The sequence below is a fragment of the Aotus nancymaae genome, unplaced genomic scaffold (assembly GCF_030222135.1).
Source record: "Aotus nancymaae isolate 86718 unplaced genomic scaffold, 86718_ANA_hifiasm-v0.15.2.pri h1tg000083l, whole genome shotgun sequence".
Classification (NCBI taxonomy): Eukaryota; Metazoa; Chordata; class Mammalia; order Primates; family Aotidae; genus Aotus; species Aotus nancymaae.
The window spans coordinates 5,779,650-5,803,731 of NW_026988498.1; the positions used below are offsets into that span (position 1 = coordinate 5,779,650).

A 24,082-nucleotide genomic window follows, 5' to 3' on the forward strand; every position below is an offset into this window, starting at 1 on the left:
ATGGTGGTGAGTGCCTACAGTCCCAGCTACTTGTGAGGCTGAGGTAAGAGAACTGCTTGACCCCGGGAGGCAGAGGTTGCAGTGAGCCGAGATCGTGCCTCTGCACTCCAGCCTTGTGACAGTGCAAGACTCTGTCTCAAAAAAAAAAAAAAAAAAAAGAAGCTAAGATGGCCTACCTCTTTAGGTAAGCACTGTACTTTATTTTTTTAATGATAGAAAACATAAAATGCTACAGTTTGTCTCTTACTTTGGAGGTTATACATATTCTGACAAGCCTCTGATCACTGGACTGCTAAAAATTTTATTGAAGTGGCAGGTCCCTGAACCTTTATATCTATTTTCTGCCTGCTAAAGACATGTATCTTATCTAGGCCTCAAAGGTAGTGGCCATGTCTTTCTTATTCTGCCTGGTTATTACCTGGTGTAATGCCTACTTGACATAGCTGAATTTCCACCAGTCCTAACTCTGCTTATCTTTAAGAAGCAGGATGCTTGCAATAAAAAGTTACCTTTATAATCAGACAAGCTAGGACCTGTTTGAATGAAGACAGCTGACCAAAGGACTTCAAAAAGCCCTTAGCCTTTATTATCATCTCATTTCTATGCTAAATGACACTCCCACCAGTCCCATGACAGTTGACAATTGCCAGAAGAAGCCATAAAAGGCCAAAAAGGAAGGTGGCACTCTGGTTCTTGGTAGTTCACCACATATTTCTGAAAAAGACATGAATATTCGTCTCTTATTTATAATGTCGAAACCCTTCATTAGAGAAACCCTATATTTTGACCCCTTTACCCTTTACCCATCAAAGTTGATTTGTGAGTCATGCTCCTGCTTCTCAATTCTATGGCCATCAAATAAAACCTGCACTGCTTGACACTCCCTTTTGGTTTCAAGTATTGGCTTCATGACACCAAACAGTGAAGGGCCCCATCTTTTGAGGGACCAGCTTTGTCAGTAACAATGATCAGCATGATGTCATAGATGGAATGAATTAATATGTTTTGTGGAATAGCCAGCTGGTCAAGATTTCTTTGTACAATATTATGACAAAGAAAAGGAGAACTAACTTAGCCCCAGGGAAAACTGTAAATAAGCATTGTTGATAATTCCACATGAATGAAAATAATTTATTCTCTTCTCTTCAAATAGAAGAGAGAAAAATATATTCACTAAATCAATGTCCTCATGCCATGTTACTGAAGGTCTTATTAATCTGCTCTAGACACACACAGAAACTGTAACCAAAGCTACTGCCCAATTAAGTTTGCAGTTGTCTACTGGCATTCGCCAGGATCCATCCAGGAGCCAGACCAGATAATTTAAATGGGGAAAGGTTAAGAACCATTAGTGTTGTGTCATTTAGGTTTTTTTTTTTTTTTTTTTTTTTTAAGATCAAATCTTGCTCTGTCACCCAGGCTGGAGCACAGTGGCATAATTTTGACTCACTGCAACCTCCATCTCCCAGGTTCAAGTGATTCTCGTGCTTCAGCCCCTTAAGTAGCTAAGATTACAGACACATGCCACCACATCCACCTAATTTTTTGTATTTTAGTAGAAATAGGGTTTTGCCATGTTGCCCAGGCTGGTCTCAAACTCCTGGGTTCAAGCGATCCACCTGCCTCAGCCTCCCAAAGTGCTGGGATTACAGGCATAAGCCATCACACCTGGCCCATGTAGATCTTTAATGGTGGTAGTAATCATCATCCTCCTGGGATGCAACATTGTTAGAGACTTACTAACTTGGACTGAGTAGGAGGGTCAGTCTCAGAGGTTTGACTTGGCCTTCCTTACTAGGTTAGGATCCAATGTGGGGGTTACTCCAACTGTCTAGTATATTAGTCCTTGTTATCCACTTGGCCAATGGGAAAATGACCAATAAATGGGTCCATGAGCCCAATGGATGTGTGGAGGAGAGAACTTGCCCATGGCTGTCAATGAATCCAGCCTGTGACTGCCTCTCCTACCTTCAGCCCTGGCCTGTATAGAACAGCCACTACTGAAATTTTAGTGAGTCTGTAGCCTTTTTCACCAGCACATTTCTGATGGCTTTGGTGAACAGCGTGTCATAATACTTAATCTTTGGCAGATCTTCTGCCCTCACCTAATGTGTCCATTTCAGAGTACTCACTTTCCTCATCCTCTTTCTACCTTTCTCTACCCTTCGTTATGACAATTTAGGAAATTTGGCAATTCCTCAAGAAAGGGCTTTTACATTTTCTTCAGGCTTCTAAGGGTCACCCTAGCAGGGAATTTGCTTCATGTCCTGCAATCCTTGCCAAGATGTTAAATTATGTTCTAAGAAAGTGAATCCAAGTCAGTAAGTTTTTGCTTAGCCAGCATTTATTCCAGTCCCCATTATCAAGCACCCACCAAAGTCCCTCAGGTCTTACCAATAGATACCAATGATTCCCTGCCCCCCACCCCTGTCTCCTTCAATGTGTAATCATTTTCCTCCTTCATTGTGCCCAGGACATCCTTGGTGACTTTATGCTAGAAGGTAGCCCTAGTTGTAGGCCTGGAAGCCAGGACAGTGGTGGACTGCACTACTGCTAGGGCTAGCATAACAAAATACTGAAGACCAGGTGGCTTACAGAAAAAAAAAAAATCATTTTCTCAGTCTGAAGACTGGAAGTCCAAGATCAAGGTATTGACAGGTTTGCTCCTCCTGATGCCTCTCTCCTTGGTGGGCGGATGGCCACCTTCTTTCTCAGCATCCTTGCGGGGCCTTCCCTCTTTGCGTGTGCATTGCTGGTGTCACTCTCTCTTCTTAAAAGGCCACTAGTCTTGTTGGAATAGGGCTCTACCCTATGACCTCATCCTATCTCCTATTTCAGTCACACTGGGAGTTAGGGTTTCAACACTGAATTCTGGGCAGAAACAATTCAGTCTATAACAGGTCTAGGGAGGCACCTTTGGCCTTCTGGAGAAAGACATTTACTTTATCAATCCACAGGACAAACTGCTAGCTCCTACTATGAAGACGAAGCCCACTGCTGCAGAATCAAAATCCCCAGGAACATTCATTTAGATGGGCCTGTTTCATTTTCAGGATTTCATATTTTTCAAGTCAGTGTCTGACTTTAGCATAACAGATCTGCCTTACCTAATGACTCGGGAGAACTACTCCTCCTCCTCTTTAATACCCTGTCTGCTTTCACATGAGGACTTATGGGCCTCATTCTAAACTTAATAAGCCCATTTGACTTTCACATTAGCCTCCATTTGGCAAAAGCTTTTCAGTTTCTCTTTATTCCTCTGCAAGGCCAATACTATTTGGCTGTAAACTCACAATTTTGCTCTTCTTATGAACATGATGTCCCCCTGTACCTTTCAAGTGCCTGCATCATTCAGGCTGCATCATTCCACCTACAAGGGCACATCCTTGTTTCCTTAGGTTATGACTCATGAAATCTTTCTTTTTTTTTTTTTTTTTTTTTTTTTTCTGAGACGGAGTTTCGCTCTTGTTACCCAGGCTGGAGTGCAATGGCGCGATCTCGGCTCACCGCGACCTCCGCCTCCTGGGTTCAGGCAATTCTCCTGTCTCAGCCTCCTGAGTAGCTGGGATTACAGGCACGCGCCACCATGCCCAGCTAATTTTTTGTATTTTTAGTAGAGACGGGGTTTCACCATGTTGACCAGGATGGTCTCGATCTCTTGACCTCGTGATCCACCCTCCTCGGCCTCCCAAAGTGCTGGGATTACAGGCGTGAGCCACCGCGCCCGGCCGACTCATGAAATCTTTAGCAACCACACTCCCATCTTATTTCAGAGACTATACCTTAGCAGCAAGTGAACGAATTCCCAAGCACCATCTCAATGTCTGCTTGTTCAGACTAATCTTTAGATCACTTCTGTTAGTTCGTGCCCTTCAAGAAGTATACACCAAGAACTACATTTGTTATAGCACATTTGTCCAATGTTCATACATTTCATTGTTATAAAAGAATACCTGAGGTTGGGTAATTTATAAAGAAAAGAAGTTTATTCGGACTACAGTGCTGCAAACTGTACAATCAAGGCACCAGCATCTGCTTAGCTTCTGATGAGAGCCTCAGCAAACTTCAAATCATGATGTTACATGAAGGGGGACCCAGCATTTCACATAACAATAGTGGGAGCAAGGGGCAGAGGGGTGCCACACTCTCTTAAAAAACAATCAGATCTTGCATGAACTCACAGCAAGAACTCAGTCATTACCACAAGCAGGGCACCAAGCCATTTATGAAAAATCTGCCGCCGTGAACCAAACACCTTCCACTAGGCCCCATCTCCAAAACAGGGGATCATGTTTCAACATGAGGTTTGGAGAGGAAACACATCCAAACCATATCAACATTAGCTGTACAGAGGATTTATTGGGAGAAACTCACTTGAAGGCAAAGGGAACAAGGCCTGAGTCGGCAGCAAGGACCTCCAGCATGTAGTGCTGTGGAAGATGGAGCAAGAAGAGCCTCACACTACAGCAGAGCTCAAGACAAGTTGGGGTCAGGCTGATTAGGGATCCCCAAGCCTGAAGGCATCCTGTATCCAGTAGAAATGGGCCAGCACCAGGATGTACACCACACTTAGCCCTCATCCCTGAGAAGCCTACACAGGGAAAACATGTTCTCCTAAATGATGCTGGATCTCTAGGCTTGTCAGTGACATACATACTCCAGCTTGGTCTCTTGAAAGAGATCAGAACCATGCATTTTCATGGCTACCATGATACCACAAATGACTCATATGATACAAGAAATTTTAAAAAGCAAAGATTTAAACAAATTTGAACAAAGGGAAACTGGGTGAGAATCATAAGATGAAACTGAGCATAAGATTAGTGAAAAATACATGCCATAAAATCTTTTGGATCAAAAACATTGCTTTGAGACTTAAATATTCAATAAAAAGTAGGAAATATCATTTATAAACAATTTAGTTTGGCCAACAAAAATATATATGTAAGTTGTTTAAAGGAATTAATCTATTCCTAAAACTGAGGGATGAGATATTATCCAAAATAAACAGAATGTGCTATAACCAAATTTTCAAAAGAGCTGGCTACGGAGTGACAAGTTACACTTGCCAGACGCCAAGAAGTCACACTTTTGTTGAGTAATAGCATACAGGTAGCATAGTTTTTATAGTCTGATTTCACCAAATGATAAGACTTAAAGTATCTGAAGAAATGGATTATCCTACAAATTGTCCTCCATGAACATTATTCAGAAACATTGTGCATGTGTATGTGTGTGTATGTGTGTGTGTGTGCTGAGAAGGAGTCTCGCTCTGTGGCCCAGGTTGGAGTGCAGTGGCACAATCTCTGCTCACTGCAACCTCCACATCCTGGGTTCAAGCGATTATCCTTGTGCAGTTTTTATTACAGCTAAGATACAGTAGTCCATGCTGCCAATTAACAGAATATCTGCCTGACTTTACCAATAGCAAAGTAAAGGTCAAAAACATGCATGAGATACTCCTCCAACCTTGGAGGAGTTCTTGAATTAGTTTGGGCAAGCAGAACCAAAACTCGCTCAGACACAAATTTGAAGTTCACACCAACAAATTGTCAAATGGGCAACTGAGGCCTCCGTGTTTTTTCCCCTTGAGGCAAGACTGCAATAATGTTAACTCGAAATGTGTTAAAGTACTACTAAACTCATACTTGAACGAAGCACCTAGAGAACATATAACTTCCAATAATGCAATGTCCAGGTTTAATCCTTTAAAATAAACAGGTCATAAAAAGAACTCCCAGGTAATTGAATGGACAGATTTGTTCTGTGGAGTTAACTCTATGCTGAAGGACACTTATCAAAAAATTATTTTGACCTTGGAATACTTCATTTTAAATAATTATTTCTAACAGTAATTATGTAGAAGTGCCAGTGATCTCTTCAAGCTACCCCTAAATTCTGATAATAAAACTATATCATCTACTGTACAAGTGAGTGCTTGGACTGATTCTGTTTTCTAAGGGAACAGAGAAGGACACTTAGCTCATCTAAAAGTAGAATCAAATCATTAAGTAAGTGTGTAAAAATAAGTTAGTGCAGAAACACATCTCTCTTTATTCCAAATGGAGATTATTATCCAGTACACTAGAAAGTCATTCCTACTGACCTTGACTCTTGAGGTATCACTGAGGTACTATTTATTTAGCATTGAAAACCAAAAAGTTAATTTGAACTCACAGTGAATATTTCAACCAAAGCCATGATAAAATTATGAACAAAAACTTGCCATTGACTGTGTGCCTACTATGTAACAGGAACTGTGTCGGCCACACATGGTATCTCTTTCTCAATAATGCCATGAGATAATTAATCTGGCACCTACTTTATAAAAGAGAAACTGGAAGTATACATAATGTCTTTTCCTGCTCTTGTTCCCAGTGTGATACAGCTGGAAAGTGAAAGACCCAGGAGCCCAGTTACATCTGGGTCAAAAGTCCTGTCCTTGTTTTTTCAACTCCTATTGCTTCCATTTCAAGCGTTCATACATCTGAGGGCATTTGTGGGAAAATACATCATTTTGCTTAACAACATGACTAAATGTTTCCAACTATATATTATGGCCTCTGCTGACTTCAAAATACATTATGGCATTACTTAATTCCCTATAGATTGCCCCATTTTGCAATAATGCCATTATCATGAGTCAGCTTTTGCCATTCTTCATAAAGTTATCACAGTCTTTTCAGGCCAGAAGAATGCCAAAGCCATCAAATAAAATATTTTTGTTTCAAGACATTATATAGGTCACATTGATATGGATGTCCATCTCAATCGGTATCAGCTGTGGCCTGCTGCTTTCCACAATAAGCCAACCTCTGTGAAATCTTTTACTTGCCACTCTCTGTCGAACTGCCAGTAGCAGATGTTTTCATCACTCTAAGTACAGCTACATTTTTTTTTCTGCAAAATAGTGTAAATGAGTCTGATATTCAAACAATGCCAAAGCATTTCTCATCAGTCATACTCACGGTATTTAACTAGAATCTCCAGACCCTCTACTTTGACATACTGTTCTTCTTGCAACAGACACGATGAAAGAGGTTAAAATGTGCACAGTGAGAGGCACACTATACCTTACCAGTCAGTAATGTTCATGTAATGCCTGTAAACTTTTCTCATTCTATTTGGAGCTCAGAAGAATCTGGAAAGATCACTATGTCTGCTTTGTCTTTACACTTGCCTAATAGTAGCAACTTGTTATGCTAGTGAGCTTATTATTTGCATATTTTATTGGTAATTTCTTTTATGATGATATTCTTTCATGATTCATAACATTTGAGCCTATTAATATAGTATTTTGGCTTATTGTATGCATATGCACTCATTCTGTTCAATTTCCTGTGTTACGTGTTTGATGATGTCTAGGACTATGGGATTTGCTCTTAGAAAATATGAAAATATAAAGCTTCAAGATAAAGGTATGACTGCAGGATTCCATGCTTTATTTTGGCTTATTCCCTAACCACTAATAGTCAAGTGCAAGTACTTGAAAGTTGCAACTTCCAAACTGTTTTGAACATTGTAGAATCCCAATACATATAGTAAAAAATGTTTCCAATAGCAATTATTTGAATACCTTACTTGTAGGCATTTTACATGTTACATATAAGAAAGCATTCATTTCTTACAACAACTAATTATATGAATATATGAACCTATATAAATTATATAAGCTATAAATACCACTCTACTTCTGCAAATGAAGAAAATTAAGCCCAGATAAATTACATAACTTGCCTAGAGACATAAATTCAATATATTTTGAATCCAGGAATACAGCCATGACTGTTTTACTCTAAAGCTTCAAGATAAATTAGAGCACAGTAATAATCTTCAAAATAATGTCTGCACAGAGGGTTACAGCAAGGATTAAAATAGAAAAGGCATATAAAACTTTATTCAAAATAAAATAATAGTATTCATTTTATGCGAATATGAATGTCACTATAAGCTTCTTAATAATTTTACAATTGTAGAGATAAGATATGTAGGAAATAATTATTTTATAACATGAAACATATTAGCTTTACAAAACACTAAGTGTCACCCTGAGTTGAAAGGAGGAAGGGAACATATATGATTGGGGGAAATTATGCGTGCAAAATAACCCTGGAGGTAAGTTTTGAGTAGATAAAATTTCAAAAGGCATGGATACAGAGCATATACAGACTTGCCAGAAAGCAAAGGATATTAATTATGTTTCCCATTGGCTAATTTCAATAATTTATAGGATACTTTAATTCCCCTTTGCTCTCTAGCATGTTTCATCTAAGTAAGTGCTCTTTAACACTGCTGCTTATTAAAAATCTTAACAAAGGGAAAAAATCCAATTTATTATGTATGTAGAAAGGAGAGACATGACAACAACCTCCAAGGCAACACTTCCAACACTGGAGAAAAGTACAGAGAACATATGCTTTCTCTCTAGGATGGGTATGATCTAACATCTAAAACACTCTTAATAAGTTTATGGATCACAGCTAGCTCCATGTGCCCCTTGTTTTCCCACCTGAGCATGTGGAAGGAAGGGGCTTAAGAATTAGGTTACATCTCAGATTCTCATCATATTGTTATAGATTTGCAGCAATCACAAAGCCCAATTTAGGGTCAGGGTTCTGACTTTGTATTATGCTCCGGATACACATCTCCTTTTGTCTGTCAGAACTGCTCCTCTCTTTCATTAAAGTGTGGGGTCAACATTAACTAGATTAATTTCCCTAAAGACTTAGAATCAACTACCCTACCTTACCTGAAGTGACATACTTAATAGAGCTGATCATTTTTCAAGCTGGAATACTCTATCGAGAAATGCAGTCCATGTGAGAGTTGTAAGTTGCAAGTAAGAGAAATGGAGTACATGGGAACGGCAATGGGAAGACTGGAAAAGTTTTTGAGCAAGGGGAATTCCTAATTAAAATGTTGCAATAGGAAGATTAACGTGGCATCACAGTTTAATTATCCTTGTAACACAGAGGATCAGGAGGTGGTGGGTTGCAAGGCAGTATGAATACCTCTGGGAAAGACTGCCAACAGGATTTAGGTTAGTCACAGTGGGACAGGAAGAAGCCCATGATGCTACCCACCTAACTTTCCCTTTCCTTTCCCCTCCCCTTTTGCAGAGGAAGACTCCCTAGGCTATGCGCAGTATATCACTCACTCTCTGAGCAGCAAATCTATCCACCTACTATTTTTGGTCTGCAACTCACTCCCGTACAAACTCTTAACATTAGCTCAGTATGACCATTTGTGTTTTTCATTTCTGTACCAAGCCATAGACATGTAGATCACTACCATGAAAAATGTACAGTCTTTACCTTCAACTAGGCCCACTTATAGAAGAACTTATATACAGAGTTATCAGCTGCCTTTCTCAACTCCATAATGACTATTTCTTCTGCAACCACTCTCTTCTATACCATTTTCCAATTATCTCCCACATTACCATTAGCCAATGACCCCAAATTTACTTAACAGAGGAAGTAGCTATCATCTGTCAAAGCTTCATTCATTTTTGTATCCTGACTACAAATGAATTCTTACCACAGTGGTCTCTTTCTTCTTATAATTAAAAAATAAGGCCGGGCGCGGTGGCTCAAGCCTGTAATCCCAGCACTTTGGGAGGCCGAGGCGGGTGGATCACGAGGTCAAGAGATCGAGACCATCCTGGTCAACATAGTGAAACCCCGTCTCTACTAATACAAAAAATTAGCTGGGCACGGTGGCGCGTGCCTGTAATCCCAGCTACTCAGGAGGCTGAGGCAGGAGAATTGCCTGAACCCAGGAGGCGGAGGTTGCGGTGAGCCGAGATCGCGCCATTGCACTCCAGCCTGGGTATCAAGAGCGAAACTCCGCCTCAAAAAAAAAAAAAAATAAAAAAAAAAAAAAATAAAAAATAAAACAACTCTTTCCTCTTTCCAAGCAAGTATTTTGAATAAGACTAGCCTTTGGCTAAAGATTTGAGTAAGTTCTTTCATGTGGTCCAGAATGTACAGGCAACACTTTTTATTAAGAGAAATATCACTCAGTACAGGGAGTCATTCTTCTGCTAGGCACCCAAGTGGCCCAATTATAAAAGTTTCAGGGGCAGAGAGGAAGTGCGAAAGGAACAAACACTTTGATGCAAAACACTGTACTCCATTGGAAAGTAGTTGCCTTGTAAAATAGTAAAACACTGAGGAGTTAGAAAAAGCCGTCTCTTCTAATGAGTTTGGGCATTATTATCTCTGAGAAAGTTTGTCCTCAATGAAGAAAACTCTGTGTGTGTGTGTGTGTGTGTGTGTGTGTGTGTGTGTGTGTGTGTGTGTTTCACAGGTCCCAACAGTCAGAAAGGAAAAGAGAAATTTCTAAAACATATGCCATGAGAAGGGACTATATCAAGCTCACACTCACACTCAACTGCCGTTGAGATGCATAGTGTCCACATACCACCCCTCTTCCCTTCACACCTATTTTTCCATAAATGACCCTTCCAGATTTGGAGTGTCAAGTCACAACTCCTATATTCGCCATGTGAATGACCCACATATAAGGTCACTTAGCTTGAATACCAGAGACACAGAGAAGACATCCTCTTTCTTGAGGATGATATTAATCCCTTTGATGATGGGGAGAAGTTTATTAAGAGGTGACTGCATGGATGGTGTCCCACCTGGTAATGAGTGAAAAAGCATTTCTGAGAGAAGAGTCGCAGATGGAGGATGTATTAGGGACCAAGGTGTGCCCACCAGAGGGCTCTCTGTAAAGACACTGAATTTCCAAGGTACGGCTTTTGAACAACAGGAAAAGTCATGCTAATGACAGCTTCAAGAATTTGTTTTCCTTTTTTCACGCTGTAATTTATCCAATAATGTCATCTTTTCATATAGCCTTTTATAGTGTAGATGTGAAGAATCAGTGTGAAGGCTGCTTGTCTCACATTTGCCTCTTGGTTCACCTCTTAGGAGGGGCTCCAACCAATCAAGGCTGGAATTTCAGGCCACGAACAGCAGGTAAGGTGAGCAATGTGTCCTGATGGAGGTGGGAATACTTAGGGAGAGAGGGAAGGGGCTATGGTGGGGAAAGTTTAGAAGAAATATTAAGTTCAAAATGTTTACTATTCCCCAACAGAAGGTAAGCCAGGGACAGGGAGGAGGCCTTTATGTCTGCACACCAGTTTTTATTCCTCACCTGAAGGACACCTTTCCGCACAGTACAGGCCACCTCACCTCTTGCCAGTGTCCTCATTGTACTTTACTACTTCATAAAAACCACCATATATCTTCCTTGCACTTCTTTTTATTTTACAATAGCACTTCTATTCAATTGAAAAAATATTTAGAAACAAGAATTTTTAAAAAGAAGCTGTAGTTTCTTTTCTGCTATCCACAAACACAATTTCCGTAAGAATTGCCTAACCAGTCACTCTGCAAAAAGGAAGGGCAAGAATGGGGAGAATCACAATCAACTGAGTAGACATTTTTTTCTTTTCAAGTCTACTCCCATATCTGAGGGGCCATAAAGGATAGAGTATGTGTGTGTTTGCAAATGAGTGTCTTTGAACATGTAGGTGTGCATCCAAGTACTTGTATCAGGTGAGGAATTTCATCCAGGTTGAAAAGATCAGTTATTTCTTTCTTTTTTTTTCTTGAAAACTTTATTAAAATAAGGATTAAACCTGAAAAAAGAACAAAGAGAATGCCAGCCCTTTGCATAAAATCAGCAAGAAAAAGGAAAGAAGGAGAGAAAGAGAGAGAAGGAAGGAAAGAAAGAAGGAAGAAAGGGAGAGAGGAAGAGAGAGAGAGGGAGGGAGGGAGGGAGGGAGGGAGGGAGGTGTTCAGGACAATCACAGCAGTGTAGTTATTTGGATGATAGAATTTGAAGTCAGCCAGGCCTGGGTTGAAAGCCCAGCTCACTTCTTCACCATGTAATCTTAAGCAGTTAACATGACATTTGGGACTCTATTATTAAATATAGTTGGTAAAACCAATTTTATATGGGTTGTTAAAACAGTTAAACGAGAACACACACATATATCATTACACACACACATATACAAAGTAGGTTATACTTCACTACAATTAAAAGATTCCTAAATCACAATGGCTCTACATTACCAAGTTAATTTCCTAAATGTGCTGCATGTCTAATGCCCGTCAGATGAGGAACTTTGCTCTGCGAGTCATTCAAAAACCCATGGTGACACAGACCTTCCATCTGGTGGCTATACCTTTTGGAACACTTGGATTTCTCAAAGGCAGGGGCAAGGAAAGACAGAGTAGAATAGCAAATGCTATTAAAAGTATTAATATAAATGTACCTCTATGTTAAAGATGTTAGAGAAAAGATTGGGATATAAAAAAGTAAAGTTTCTAAAGATGTGAAAACAGCAATGCCTAATATGAAAAATACACTGGATGAGATTAAGGACAAATTAGACATCACAGGAAAAAGACTAGGTAGCTGCCTAGTCCTGGCATCAGCCTACATTTAAAAACTGGCTGATAAAAGAGGGCAAAGGGTCAGCACCTTTGCCTCAACTTCAGACAACCCTGACAGCCCCTAAACTCCAGGACTCCCCAAAAGAGCAGCTGAAGCCTATGTTGTGAATGCATCTTATTCTCCGTCTGCCCAACCCTTTCTTCATTCCTTCACATTTTGTTTCTAAAAGGATTTTCCCAAATAAATCTCCTACATGCAAATATATCTCAGACTCTGTTGGAAACATGGCTCTCAGCCACCATGCATCAGGAATTAATGATGTGCACATGGGCACTTCACTGCTTCAGCTCAAGATGATGCCTGTCATTTCTGCTCAGAGACCACAGGATTAGTCTCCTAGCTCTAACAACAACAAGTAAGATGGAGGATGTGAGAAAGAAATGAAACGTTCAGTAAGCCTCTGTCTACCCTACACTTCCTTGTGTCTAGGGACAATGTTTAATTCCCTATTGTATCCCTAGTACTTAGTGAAATGTCTGGCATTCGCTAGTATTCAGTATATATTCTCATTGACTAACAAATGTAGAATTTATAAGAATTGTTTACCTATTGAATTTAGTTAAAAAAAAAAAAAAGTTTCCAAAATGACAGTGAAGTTATATTACACATCTGTGTAATTGAAAAAATGGTGTGGAAAAAAGAATTGAATTTTAAATAAAATATGAGGAACCTTAATTTTAATCTATAGAATCGAGGCTCTGAAAGGCTAAGTAGGTAGAAATAGTGCAGTGTATGTTAGGAGAGAGATCAGGAATTGAGGTTGAATTACCAAAAGAGGTGATAATTGCAGTGATGATGGGTGTATACAACTGCCAAAGTTACAGAACTTACAAAAGCTGCTGGCCAGGCGCAGTGGCTCACGCCTGTAATCCCAGCACTTTGGGAGGCAAGTTGGGCGGATCATGAGGCCAGGAGATCGAGACCGTCCTAGCTAACACGGTGAAACCTTGTCTCTACTAAAAATACAAAAAAATTAGCTGGGCATGGTGGCACATGCCTGTAGTTCCAGCTACTCGGGAGGCTGAGGCAGGAGAATTCCTTGAACCCAGGAGGCAGAGGTTGAGGTGAGCTGAGATTGTGCCACTGCACTCTTGCCTGGTGACAAACCAAAACTCCGTCTCAAGAAAAAAAAAAAAAGCTGCTAGTTTAAATATACTGTTAAGTGAAGCAGATGCTTGTTCTCACTATTGGTACAAAAATGTGTTAACTATTCAAAAATAAAATGTAATTCATCTTTATTAAAAATGATGAAGTGCCCTTGAGGATAGCTTCATCAGATACATAATATTTATGAAAGAAATGATTTATCTTCAGCATTCCTGATTAACACCACTTGACTGGGATCACTCGCTTACTTGGCATGTGAAATACTCATTCTTTATACCAAGGCTAATTTGTGCTTATTTTATTACTGCTTGGTAAAATGTTTTAAAACCATGCCTGTATGTACGCTGTCTACCCAAAGATAATCTGGAGTTTCTAAGATGCTATTTTCTATTTTTCTTACTGTCATTCAATTTAATATTTTTAAAAATTTATACTAGGCTTACTTAATGCCAGACACTATTCTAAGTACTTGGCAAATTTTTTCTCACTTACCTTTTATAAAAATCTTAAGACATGTTTCTCTTCCTTATTAACAGATGAGGAAACTGAGGCATAGAGAGATTAGGTAATTTGCCCAAGACCACAAATCAAGTGATGAAGCTGAATTCAGGCACAAGCAGTCTCACCCCAAGCTCATGTCCATAAATACCATTCTCTGTATCCTTTCTATGTTTGGGCGATCAGCTACATGACCACTCCCAATATATCTAACGGAGCCTAAGGATGCCAAAAAAAGCTAGTCATCCTCTACCCATGAGGAGACATAGGCTTATATCATCCCACAATTCACTGCAATGATCTCTACCCAAAAGAGAACCAAAGTAGCCTAGAACTGTCTTTTAGCTTCTTGTAAAAGACCCATTAAATCTCACAGAAAGTGTATTGCATTGGTATACACAAAATGAGCAACATTAGCTAACACCCTGCTTTCTCATTAAATTATAAAATAACAATGTCTACATTTTTGAATTTTCATTTTGAAATAATTTTTGACTGACAGAAACATTGAAAAAATACACTGGGGCTTCCTATATATCCCTTCACCCAGTGTCCTCAATTGTAAAATCTTGTATCCCATAGTACAAATAGCAAAATTAATAAAGTAATGTTGATCAGTATGATGCTATTAACTGAAATATGGACTTTATTAATATTTCATAAATTTTTCCACTAATAGATTTATTGCTGTTGTTCTAGATTCCAATCCAAGATATGGAATTGCCTTTCATTGCTAGTCTCTTTAATCTCTTCCAATCTGCAAAAAAGTCGAGTCTTTATTTTTCTTTTATGAAATTAACACTTTTAAGAGTACTGGCCAGCTAATTTGACTTGCACCTTTAATTGGGGCTTGTTTGATGTTTTATTATGAAAGTTTAACATTCATTATTAACAAGAGTACCACAGAAGAATGTACCCTCCTCAGTCAGTGCATCATATTAGACTATATGTGATGTCAATATGTCTTATTACTGGAGTACTGTAATGATCAGATGAAGGTGACTTTGCCTTAGTTTCTTGATTGAAAATATACTACTTTTTCATTTGTAATAAGTGATTTGAGACTATGCAAATGTCCTATTTCTCTTCAAAATTTTGCTTACTAATTTGCACCCTTTGGTGGCTCCTACTTAAAATAATTACTACCCTGGTGTTCTAGTGGTGATTTTCTTTCTTTCCTTTCCTTCTTCATTTATTTGTTGTAATTCTTTGTAAGAAACAGCTGTGTGTTATTCCTCAGTTACTTAGTCATTCAATTATTTATTTCAGTATAGAATTTTAGATATTTATTTTCTTTGGAGAGTATACCCATTATTACTACTACTATTGTTTTGTGGTCCAAAATGTTCCAATTTTTAAAACTGATAGCTCTTTCAGGTTTTCTTCCTTGCGCTTTCGATATGCCACCTGTCTTTTTTTGGAGCATACCCCTACTTTCTGGTACCACAAGATGCTCCAGGCTCATCTGCTATTTTTTTTCTGCCCCACCTCTGGAATACATCACTTCTTCAAGATTGCTTTTATGGTACTTGAGACTTAGAAAAATATATCTTAGAATATGCTATGCTCATTGCTGTAGAGTGTCATTACCTCTAGGCTCTCTTAGTTGAAAAAGCTTAGGAAGTAGATGTCTATATAGTAATTTGGGCTTACATATACATCCATGTGTATTTCCTATCTATCTATTTATCTACCCATCTATCTTCTATTTTCCATCAATCATCTTTCTATGTATCTATCAATCTACTTATTAAAAATAAATCAAGATCATTCTGATGCCTCTAATTCAAATCAAACTTCAAAGGTTCATTCCAGCCTTTACAAGAATATTGGAGCTTTCTCCAACAGCAAGAATTTTCGCTCTGATTGCTACAATACATTTACTTAGTTGTTCTACCCTAGGGCCTGCTAGTTTTAGAACTGCTAACTCATACACCTGTGCACTATTTTCTAACTTGAATAGAAAATGTATGTATAGCACATTTTGACTTTAGTCTTAAATCACCCAATCAAAATCCTATTTTCCAGTGTTAAATAGGTTCTTTTATTTCCCTTCATTGTATTATTCTCATTAATATGGTTAGTTCATTTGGTTTGGTTTCTGTTCCATTTTCTGAATATAGTAAAATCACTTTTTGTGATATGTAATTCTACTGGTTTCAACAAATGCACAGAGTGGTGTATCTACCATCAAAGTCATGATACAGAACAGATAGGTTGACCCAGCAAACTCTTGCACTGTTCCTTTATACCCAATCCCCCATTCACTCCAATTTGTGAATATCACTGATGCTTCTTATCATTTTCCATCGTATAGTCTTGCCTTTTCCAGAATATTATATAAATTGAGTCATATAGAATAAAGACCTTGTTTATGGCTTCTTTAACTTAGAAATATGCATTTAATATTCATGATAATTTAGATAAATCAATTATTTGTTCTCTTTCATTGCTCAGTTGGATTCCATTGCATGCATATATGCATAGTTTGTCTATCCATTCATTGGGTGAACGCTATCATGGTTGTTTCCAGGTTTTGGTAAACATAAATAAAGCTGTTATAAGCATTCAGAACTCTCAAAGTGCACAGCTAAGAGATACTTTTGTTGCAATAATTTGCTGAATTAAAAACTCAGTATTTGCAAAGGAGGAAATAATATCGGAGAGCTTCATTGATACCTAAAGCTACAATTAGAAAGAGAGAACTGGGATTGGAAGTGACAGTTTCTTCGAGACACTGGCTATACAGTGGCTATACAGGCTGTGCGAGTGGCTATACAGGCCAACCTAGGCTCTAAATGTGCCGTGATAGGGATTATTGCTTGTGATCACAAATTTTCAAATCTTTTGTTTTCTTCAGTTTCAGCATTTCCCGGCTGCATCCTGTTGCTAAATGAGTCACTCTGAATATCTGAGGTTCAGTGCTTTAACATGGTGCACAGCATTTGTTTTGAAAGTCATTTGTGAAATAATGGCCAATGTTCACCAGCACGGTAAGTTCTATGAGCATCTAAAAATCAGAAGTCTGCTTAATTAATGTGTGTTTCCCCAGGTGTATATGAATTGAGAAAATCGTATTGTATCTGAGTCAATAAACACTTTGAGCAGCAGCAATTACTGAAATGAGAACATAAAGAACAATGCAGTCTTAGATCCAAAGTTAGATGAGCCCATCAGAGTTCCAACTCTTCATAAATGAGAAAAACTGAAAAAATTGCTATGTATATGTCACAAATAATTTGCAAATACATTATTTTAGAAATCTTATCTGACTATGGTTTTCCTCAAAACTCTATTTCATAAACTTGTGTTAGAATAGGACTTGAGATGCCATTCAAGCATTTCAGAAGAAGTATAGCTTCCTTGGCTTTGTCTGAGGTGGAATAGAAAAAAAACAACAGGATATAACATTTAGAAATGATCTATCTTTGGGTGTGAAGAACTATTAGGGTTAATTTTGTACATGGATAATTTGATGAAATTCAGGGATATTGGCAGTGAAAGGATAATTGCAAGGCATTAAAATTGTGGAGAAACAAGCTTCTGAAATACTTAAATCTGAAATGAAGAGTCCTGTGATAATTTCCCCCTCTGATACTCAGCAAAGACATAATCAGTAGTCTGTGTGTTTCTTTCTCCTCTCAAAATATCACAGGTTTTCTCATCACAATTGTATTTCACAGGAAGGGTGTGAAGATAAGTGAGTTGCCATTTGTAAAACACTTTAATGTCAGGGGTGCTATACTTAAAGATAGTGAGAAAGTAGAAAGAAAATAGGTGACAACTTGCTGAAAAATCTGTCATTGTCCATTTATGGATAACTTCAGGGTAGCTCCTGATAAAATCTTCACCCAAAGGTATGTGGATCTATTCGCACAAAGTAGTATGCTGAGTACTGTATAAAGCACACTAAACACCTTTTAATTCACTCTTTCAAAATAGCAACAGTCTCAGGGAGGAACATACACAAGGCTATGCTGCTATGTTGACATATCTTAGACAACTGAGAGAAAAAAATATGCAGGGTAAAATAAACTTCACATTACAAAAGCAACAAAGAAAAACACAAATTCAACTTTCCTACATGTACTGCAAATTTAATGGGTCCAATGCAGTTTTTGCTTGTTCTCTAAGGTTCATATCTTCAAGAATGACTGCACTCAACCATTCAGTCTTCCAAGTTAAAATGAACGACTAAGCCATGACTCCTTTTTCTTGCTTTGATATATCAGCCACTAAATCCTGACATGTTTCCCTCCAAGTCCTCATAAGAGATACTGCTATACTCTTTTACAATTTCTAACAACTCTATAATTATTTCCTAACTGACATTTTTGCCTTTAACCTTATCTAATCCTCTGTATTAGTCATAGTTCTCCAGAGAACTAGAACTAATAGAATATAAATGCATATAAAAGGTATATTATGAGGAGTTGGCTCATATGATCGTGGAGACTGAAAAATCTGCTATCAGGAGAACCAGGAAAGCCAGAGATGTCTTTCAGTCTGAGTGTGACAGCCTGAGAACCAAGGGAGTCCATGATGTAAATCGCAGCTGAAGAACCAGAGAAGAAAAGATAAGATGTCTTGTGGGTGTCAATGTGTATGTGGCAGGTCTCTTGGAGACAGCATACTATTGGGCCTTAATATTTTATCTAGTGTCCCACTCTGTGCCTTTTAAATGGGGGCATTTAGCTCATTTACATTCCAAGTTAGTACTGATATGTGGGTGACAAAGTAATCTGTATGACAAAGCCCTGTGGACTTGAGTTTACCTATATAACAAATCTACACTTGTACCCTCCAACCTAAAATAAAAGTTAAAAAAAAAATGAGATGTCCCAGTTCAAGCAGTGATGCAGGAAAAAAAACACACATTTTCCTTTATTCCACCTTTTGTTTTCCTCAGGTTTTTAATGGATCCGATGATGCCCAACCATGCAGGGAGGGCCATCTCTCTCACAGACTTTACTAACATAAATGTTATTCTTGTCCAGAAACACTCTCACAGATGTACCAAGAGGCAAGGTTTAATCTTGGTTCTCTGTGGCCCACTCACCACTGACACACCATTAACTATCACACCCCCCAAATTTACAACTCAGCCTAATAACTGTTACCAGAATTCTACTGGCCCACACATGTGTGCACTTGCACACTGTTAAAAGAAAAACTTTAGCCAAACTAAATTCAAAAGAGGTTAATTGAGCAAAGAACGATTCATGAATTGGACAGCCTCCTGAACCAGAGTAGGTTCAGAGACTCCAGTGCAGCCATATGTTGGAAGAAAATTTATGGACAGAAAATGGAAAGTGACACACAGAAAACAGAGGTGAGGTACATAAACAGCCAGATTGTCTGTTTGCCTTATTTGAACTTGGTTTGAACAATTCACCACCTTTGATTAGCAAAAACTCAGTGATTGGCACAAGAATCGGCTACAGTCTGTTTACAAGTCCATTTAGGTTACTGTCACAATGTACACAGTAACATTTATGCTGAACTTAAAATATGTGAGCAGGCAGCTTTAGACTAAACTTGATTAAACAACACACATACACACACACCATTCCTGATGCCCACAAAATGACTCTGCTGATGCTTTTATCCAATATAATCAAATTTGGGAACCCTAGTATAGCAGTCTAACCTATTACATCTTCCTGATTTGTCTCTGAAGCTTGATCTCTTACCGCTCTCCTACTGTGGGCTAAATTCAAGTGATAATGAGGAATTTGCATTTCCCAAATATATCATGCTTTACTGACATTACAATCTTTGAGCTGCCTTTTCTTCTGTCTGTAATATTATTTTCCTATTAGTATTACAGCATTAAAAAGTCCTCATCCTAGTGGGGTTAGGACATTATCTTTTCTGTAAAGTTTCTCAGGATTAAGATTTTCCTCTTTTTTTCCTGCATCTTTCTTTGCTATTTCACTTATTGCACTGTATTGCAGTTATTTATTCATCTATGTGTGTATGTATGTGCTTATGTTTTTATTTTCTTGCTTTGCCCACTACGAATTCTTTAAAAGAATGGTAGTGCGTCACATTTCTGTACCCTTGGAGCCCATCACAGGTCCTGGCACATAATTTACATTCAATAAATATTTAAGAAAGGATGAAAGAGAAGGAAGAAGTACAAGGAAAAGAGTGAGGAAAATCAAGGAAGGGAGGTAAGGAAGGCAGGAGAAGTATTTCCTTTATGATAATGACACTTGAAATTCAAATATATTTTCCCTAGGAAACACTATTATGGTAGCCTTAAATGGGAATTAGATCACAACAAAATTTAGTATACCAATTTGTTTGGTGTATACCTGATTTGTAATTTTCATGAGGAAATGTAACACATGAAAGCAGCCCTTCCTTATAAAAAGGAAACTGTATGATGACACGCAAGGCCCAAGATCTGGATTAATCATTGATTGGAAATTTAAGATTGGTAAGATGCTGTAAAGAGCCTTGAGATAAATTATTAGGATGGTACACACAAGGATGTTTCATTTTCACTAGAAACCATATTTCCTATTTATTGTAACATTTAATCATGTGTTTTGTTGTTACATTTGGAAATAAACTTTTGCCTAACATGATAGATTGATGAACCAATCACAGAGCTATCCTCTAAGGCTTTGTGGGTTTATAAGACAGAATATACTTACTTCTCAAATCTGAAGCATATAAAACATAAATAAGTATATTTATTTAGAGCCGCATTTAGTTTCCCTTATCATGACTGATATTGGTTCCCTAATAGAGGATTCTATTTGAAATACACAGAGTATGGAATTAAAAGACCTTAATGTTGATCATTATAACCAGTATTTGAACACGATTTTCAGTAATTATGTCCTTTTTGGGTCCTAGGATATCTTAAGCTAGACAACAATCTAGCATAAAAAATATATGATTTTTAAATTAATACTATTGTGTTTCTCACAATAAAAGATAGTGCTTGAAATTCTTCTAGCCAGTTCCAAAAGTAATTCTGGATGAAAATCATATGGAAAAAAGAGAAAGTCCTTCACCTATGTCACAGGTTATAGTATTTCCGATGTCAGCTCCTGCCATCACTTTTACTTCCAAGAATTTAAGAACCTAGCTAGCTGACTAGAGCAATCTTTACATTATTAAGTGAAATTTGCTCACCTGATTATGGAGGCTGAGAAGTCCCACAATCAACTGTCTGCAAGCCGAAAATACAGGAAAGATGGAGGTATCAAGTCAGTCTCAATCCAAGAGCCTGAAAAGCAGAGAAGTCAATGGTGTGAGTCTCAGTCCAAACACAGGCAAAGACCAATGTCCCAGCTCTCAATTAGTCAGACAGGAAGCAAAAACAGTGAGTTTCTCCTTCTTCGACTTCATGTTCTATTCAGGCCCTCTTGTGATGGATAATGTCATCAGTGTTGCTAAGTACACCAATTCAAATGCCAATGTCATCCAGAAATACCCTCACAGCCATATCCTGAAATAATGTTTGGTCAAATCTCTGGGCAGTCCATGATCAAGTCACACTGATACATAAAATTAACCATCACGGCTATGAAGTCTCCATATAAAGTAACTATATTGTCTTTCCCATGTCCATTATAAAAAGCAGTAAAGAATATAAAAATTATAAGTGAAATTTGGACACCTCTTTCAGGACTATTGAAAGGAACAGCATCTTATAACAATGAGTAGCAAGTATTAAGGTGAATCACTGAGGAATTGAGGTGACTCACAAAGGAGATCCCTTGGTATTCCTTTGTCCAATTATGATGGTAAATTGACTATAGCAGCAGCCATAGTCAGAGAAAGCTTGGGTGATAATGGCTCATTCCACCAGGCAAGCCACATAGACCAACAGAGGGGGCAGATGAGGGTGATGAGAATTTAAAATAGGCAGGAGAGTAAGTGGGGAGATAAGTGTTGAGTTGTAAGCTGCAAGCAATAAGAGCTATAGTTTATCCAACTAACATTCCTCTTTATAAGTTGCCCAGGAAGAGAGACAAGCTATAATCTTGGGGGAGCTGTTCTCAGATGGGGTGAATATCCTAAACAAGTGTAACCCAATGTGCAGAAGGTGAACTGTAGGAGTTGCTTTGGTGGCCTCCAGGAGACCCACCATGTTTAGGACTGAGGCACTTCTGTCACCTCTCTCAGCCTGACTCCTCCTTAGGAGCTGTCCTCAGCTGAAGGATGCTTTCTCACACAGGTTCCTCACCTTTTCTGTGTAGTGGGAAAGCAGAGATCTGGAAAGACCAGTGGGGTTGCAGGAGGATTTTTTGTAACATGATCATGAGCTCACTGGAATTGCTTCCTAATTCTGAGCAAAGGACAAAGAAAATGGGTTGCCGTTTATGCACCTGGGTGGTACAGGTTGATGAAGCAGGAAGTAGCTTTACAGAAGCCAGAACAAAGAGCAGTTAATTAACTTGTGACATGTCTTGTGACATACTTTACATTGGAAAAGTAACATTTTGAGAAACATATTTTGCAGTTTTTAGTTTATCTGCTCTGTGACCTCACAGCTGGTCAGCAAGAAAAACAGGAATGTCTAGATGCGTGGGAACTTTGCTGAAAATGTGGAGAGGATAGATAAGGTTAAATGGTTTACAGGAAGGCAATTAATATTCTGCCTTAAACAGAGCTGGGGAGGTATCATATTAAACAGCACACGACACAGCAAAATTTACTTTATTATACAGCAACTACAAATTATAAGGTTTTGTTTTACTATTAATGTTATTATTTAATTCCCTTCTTCATCTGAAAGCAACCAACATTTAGTGAGTGGCTGATCAATGTGGCAATCCAAAGTCCAGCCCCCTAACCTCAATTTGGGAAATATCTGAAGGCTTAGTTCAGCTCACATGTCAGCAGGGGAACTGTTTGAGCCCCTATTGAGACTCTGTGGCAGCAAAAGTTCTCCTTCTGCTCACTCTGTTTTCTTCACCTTCCAATAAGCCACCTGCACACAGGTCTTTAACTTAAGAGTCCATTTCCTGAGGAGCTTGACCTACACAGGAAGGTGGAAGTTGTTACTGACTGCCACATGCACAATGATGAAGGAAGCATTCTGTATGTTCTCTTCAGTGACAAAAATAGGGAAGGAATATTGGCAAGAACAACTTTGACTACAAATTTTGGTGCTTTATAGTAAGGTTCAACTTCTGGTGCAACCCAGAAGAGGAAAACACTTTTTAAGCTCACCAACTTAATCAGAGAAAAAACTAGAACCGAAGAACCAGTTTAGTTGACGTTGGAAAAATTATCTCTGTCCTTTTTCTCTTGAGTAGTGGTTCTTAAATCCAACTCTGCCTCAGGATCATAAACTAGACCTTTTGTTTGGTTTTATTGTTATTGTTTTGTTTTAATAAAGATTCCCAGACCCCACCCAAACTTTCTAAATCAGAATCTGTCATGGGAACTTCCATTAAAATCTATATTTTTTAAAGCCGCACAAACAATTCTGATGATCAGATCACTTTGGAAATTGTGACTTAGGGAGTCTACACCAAAGGAGTGATATTAGTCTGCTCAGATTGCCATAAAATAGTATCACAAATTGGGTGGCTGAAACAACAGAAATTTAGTGCATCAGAGTTCTGAAGGCTGAAATCCAAGATCAAGTTATTAGCACGGTTGGTTGTCTTGAGGGCCGTGAGGAAAGGATTGGTTCCATGCCTTTCCCCTGACCTCTGGTGGTCTGCATGCATGTCTGGGTCCAAATTTCCCCTTTTTATAAGGATAGTGATTATATTCTATTAGAGGCTCCCTCTATTCCATGAAGTATACTTTTCTCTTAACTAATTACATCTGCAACCACCCTGTTCCCAAATGAGATTACATTCTAAGGTATTGTAGGTTAGGATTCAACACATGAATTTTGGGGGGACACAATTCAACCTATCCCAGGAGTCTACAATTACAACTATTGTCCAATTTGATCTTTAAAAAAAGAAACCAGGGGAAAACTAAGTAGGTAAGCTAAGGAAGAGGGAACTGGTGGAGA

The 24,082-nt window shown here is 38.4% G+C and overlaps 1 long non-coding RNA gene across 1 annotated transcript in view; it reads right to left on the reverse strand.

Annotated features, from left to right (window-relative positions):
- The window catches only part of LOC135271577 (uncharacterized), a 52,208-nt gene extending 30,324 nt beyond the window's left edge, over nucleotides 1–21,884 (reverse strand). Inside the window, exons 1-2 of the long non-coding RNA XR_010339704.1 lie at nucleotides 21,810–21,884; nucleotides 21,235–21,328 (exon numbers count right to left, since the gene is read on the reverse strand). This is a non-coding gene — a long non-coding RNA (uncharacterized LOC135271577). The remainder of the gene's footprint in view (nucleotides 1–21,234; nucleotides 21,329–21,809) is intronic.
- Nucleotides 21,885–24,082: the final 2,198 nt, after the last annotated feature.